Genomic DNA, 4,378 nt, shown 5'->3' with positions numbered 1-4,378 from the left:
CACGAATGCGCCTACGCATATTTTGCGTCTCCAAAGACCATTTAGATTCTAGAATGTTAAGGAAATCTGTTCCGGTGGAAAAAATACCTGAAAGTTACGTTCATTGTATGTGAGCCAACCTTTTCCACAATTCGCGATTTTTTATCATCAGGTAACGTATTCAAAGTCGGCGGTGTTTATTCACCTGGAGATTTAGTTCACTTAAACAAATCGCCAAAGTAAAGGATTTTTAATAATACAGGAGCATATACATTATACATAGACAGTCTACACTATGAAGTGGCAAGTCTGAAAATGCCGTAGATTTCGAGAACTCAATCCCATTGTGCGAATAGCCAGCGGCGGTTAGTGGCACACGCAGTCAAAATGACCGCGTTTACTGGAGAGATTACGAACGGGCTCGTGGTCAGAGAAGGTATACCATGACCGTAGAAACAACGTGTTCGAACGAATTTTACACAACCTGTGCTCAGATCGGCACGTAAAAATGGCCCATTCGAAGACCCAGATATACGTTCGTTGCTACCATGATTGTAATTTTTTGTGCGTGAACTCGGTAGATCCGGCAGGTTATTATACTTGACCCAAAGTGTGTTCATTCTGTGCTGTAAGTTTCTTCCGAATGGAAATACAACTATATCAAATATGCGAATTTGTTTTGATATTCATTAGGAGATACAGGTCTAGACCCCCAGTTTTTGGCTAATGATTTGAGTTTTCGCACGAAATGACCTATGTCCTTTCTGTTTTATTTCTTGAGGTCTGTAGCTAGCCCTGAGCATGTGCAAATTTTTGTGGCAAACGTATGATCTTTGGAACGTGCCAATCACAGATTCATGGCTAACGCAACCAGCAGTGTAATTGTGAGCAGTGAATCGAAAAGCTGGTTAATATTTGAAGTTTGTCAGGCAGTTTTCAAAGGGGTGTTAGTCGTATGAAACCAGTGATTTTGGTGTTTGGCTACATCCGCCCAATTTCTATTACAATCGGTGTGGTCGCAGCTGTGGATCCATTGCGTTCCCAAAAAGAACAGCTTTTAAAATGCATCTGAGAATGATTGGAAGTTACTTGTTGATAATAAGCGCCTAAGCTGTCTGAGAATATGCGCTGGTGCGCTGAAATGCGCACACGGGAAACCAATACAAATTTATAGGGGATCACAATAACAATCAGAAAAGATCATATTATTTTGCCCTTTTTGATTTAGATTGCGAACACGAAAAACAGCCGGATAACTTCACCATTGGTGCATCAGGATTGATTTCGAGATACCTGGAGCTGCCGGCGTCTGTCGATCCACAGATATTGCGGGAAGAACCAGTTGTAACGTCCGGGTTGCTAAGGATCTCACAGGACGATAGCAGCCTTCGGATTATCCGCAGTCCGTATCTGGCGAGCAACAGGAACAGATAAAAAGTGCAGCAGACGATGTTTTGAGAATTTTCAAGACCTGGTTGACCAGTGAAAACGCAATTAACAGTAGCGGCAAAATGGTCACTGAGGCGGCAGAGCTTTCTGGAAGCAACAGCAAATAAGTACCAAACGGAAGTCAATTCATGCACAAGCCAAACTGGAGTAAATGATTAGCTGGTTTTACTCAAGTGATCCATACCAAAACATGAGACAAACACACGCGAGGGTCAGCCGCTCAGCTAAGGCATGCACCAAGAGCCGCTCGTGGTTTGGTGGCCTAGTGAGATTAGCTGAGTAGCAGACCTGCAGGTCTGCGGTTCAAATCCGGGTGACGTCATCAGACCGCTTTCGAAATTTTCCGGTTAACAAGTATTTTACAGGGCGCTATTGCTTTTGCTGAGTCATATATCATCAGCTAAGATGAAAGCAACTTATTGTTCCGAGTGTCAAAATCTTAGATATGCAAACATGTCCGAGACTATGGTTAAGTCTTAATCGAGATTTCCGAGAACGCAAAGTTCGAGTTCCTGCCAATCTTTTTGTTGGAAGAAATGATGCAGGTAGCCAGAAGAAAGTCGTGTGAAGGAAAGCAGGTCGACGGACACGATAAGGTACGTGGATATGTTTAGTGTTGTTAAGATATGTTATTTTATAAAGGTCCAACTGCACATATTTCACAGGGAGAAAGCAGAGTTCTCCTGAAAAATTGTTTAAATTGTTTCATGTTATTTTCTCGCTTGCACTGACAGCCAATCTTTTATTGGTTTTATGCGCTTCGATCATCTAACTCGTTTACTTCTTGGATTGTGCACAAATGCAATATGAACGTGCGCTTCCTGGCTTGTGCATGAATCGCGTGCCGATAAGCCAAGAGTCTGACAATCCGGACCAGTTTGTGTGCGCCAGCTGCCTTAGGGGTATGATGCAGTTCACATCAAACAAGAGAGTCTTCAGGAACAAAACCAAATGTCCACTCCTCAGTGGGGAAAGCCAACACGTGTTCTGGTTTATTCAGGGTGCTCGAGGAAATCTGATGCTTTCCAAAGCTATGAAAGACACAAAAATAAAGAACAAGGCGTCATGGACGAAACTCGATGATAAACTTTCCTCTTTAGCAGAATATATTGCACCACCCATCTCAGGTCCTTTGGCTGCGAAGAAGCTCATTCAGCTCTCCAGTGTGGCAGTTAACACCATCACAGCCTCTAGTGGACAGGCGCATGTGGAAAGTGGGCTCATCATCTGAGGGTGGCTCTCAGAACAAACACGCCAACGAAACTGGCACAGTTGCTCCTTGGTGGGTTCGCCACAAAGCCTTAAAATGAATCTCTTCACACAGAGTGGTTACGTGGAAAAGGAGGCAATCGGACATTTGGACTTCCAATTACCCTTTCCTTGTTGACCGCCGTAGAGTGTATTGGTGCGGACTATCAGCATTTTAAAGACCCATCAAAAGATCAAGCACATTTCCGAGGTTCACACTCGGGAAGAGCGAGATCCAGTGTTTAAATGAGCTTGGATGAGTTGTACTAAAACAGACGTTCTGGCTCTGAATAAAACTGTAGGTCTCCGTTACCATAGATCGTTAGTATCTGACATATGTGTCCGACAGGCCTTCGAGGAGCCGGTTCTAAATGCTTCTTTCGATCGTCAACGAGAAAAGGCAGTGTACACTTGCTTACTGAGCTGGATTTTGTGCACAGAAATGTGGCCAAATTTGAAAAACACGAATCGATTGATGGTTTGAATTTTATGCTGTCAACACGTCATATGAACAATTAGTGACTGGTTTGCGGCCTAAAAAGATCGGTAAAGACACTGGTAAACGTCGTCATGAAGAGGCTGGATCTTAATGTGATATGGCAGTTTGTGTACCTCGGCGACCCATTGAGCTATACTGTGCAAAACTCAGTCTCTAAAACCAGGTTGGTCCATGGGTAGAGGCCTGACGAACAGTTTCCTGGTCCTCTAGGTTCGGAGTTGGAACATGCGTGGCGAGGTATTCCCTAAAAATGATGGTGTACTTGTAGTAACGGTATTTTCCTCAGCTTAGTTCTCTGTCTGAGCCTCCCAAGCTAGCGTTCACGTCAAAACAACCACCAAAGGTGCACAAGGTCTATTAAGGCCCAAAACGAAATCAGGAACAGTTGTACAGCGCTTTGTATATATAGCGTAAGCGGTTATAACTTTCTGGAATTTCTGACGCGTTCTGGATGCGCCATTGGCAACCGGCATTTGGCCAATGCTGGGTCGTGATTGGCTGTTGTGTCCAGATTGTCCGTGTCCAGATCTCGTCTTGATGCCGGACCGGCAAGCGTCCGGAATTCTGGACCAACCTCGAGCGGGCCAGGCTCCTCGGTCATAGCAGCGTCTAAAGACGTGCCGTATACTAGGATCCGCGTGGATTCCTGCCTAACACGTCCCACCTGAATTTTGTTGACGTAGCTTCGAAGCCGGGTGTTCACTTGCGGTGGCCTCACTGGTTTACAGACCCTGTCTGTCAAGCGTCGCGGTTGTAATCCGTACTCAGGCTGGGCCTCTGACGAAGCAACTGATTGACATTCTGGGATGGTGCCCAGATCAAAAGTGTCCAGAAGCATTTCTAGAGGGATGGTGCCAGATCAAAAGTGTCCAGAAGCATTTCTAGACTCACATCACTCGGTCCTGTGGGCACGATAGGTGCATCTGTCGGCCAGAATTGGTTCGCGTGGCGCATCCACTTGGCTGGACCAACTTGAATCTCGTAGAGCACTTTGCCGCGCCGGGGAAGGATGAGTCTTGGGGTCCACGTAGGGCGTCTGCCGCTGTAGTCACGAACCAACACTCTCTGGCCTTCGCTGAATGCGCGCGCAGTTGCTCCGTGATGCCGGTTGAACTGTTCCTCCATTCTGGTGTTGCGGTGGCTAACCTGCTTCGTTTGTGGCCGGATAGTGTCATGCGGTGTTCGGAGCCTCCTTCGGAGCAG

Source organism: Opisthorchis viverrini, assembly GCF_000715545.1.
Source record: "Opisthorchis viverrini unplaced genomic scaffold opera_v5_5, whole genome shotgun sequence".
In the NCBI taxonomy this organism is placed as follows: Eukaryota; Metazoa; Platyhelminthes; class Trematoda; order Opisthorchiida; family Opisthorchiidae; genus Opisthorchis; species Opisthorchis viverrini.
The sequence above is the reverse complement of the archived record's forward strand: the minus strand, read 5'-3'. Positions refer to the sequence as shown.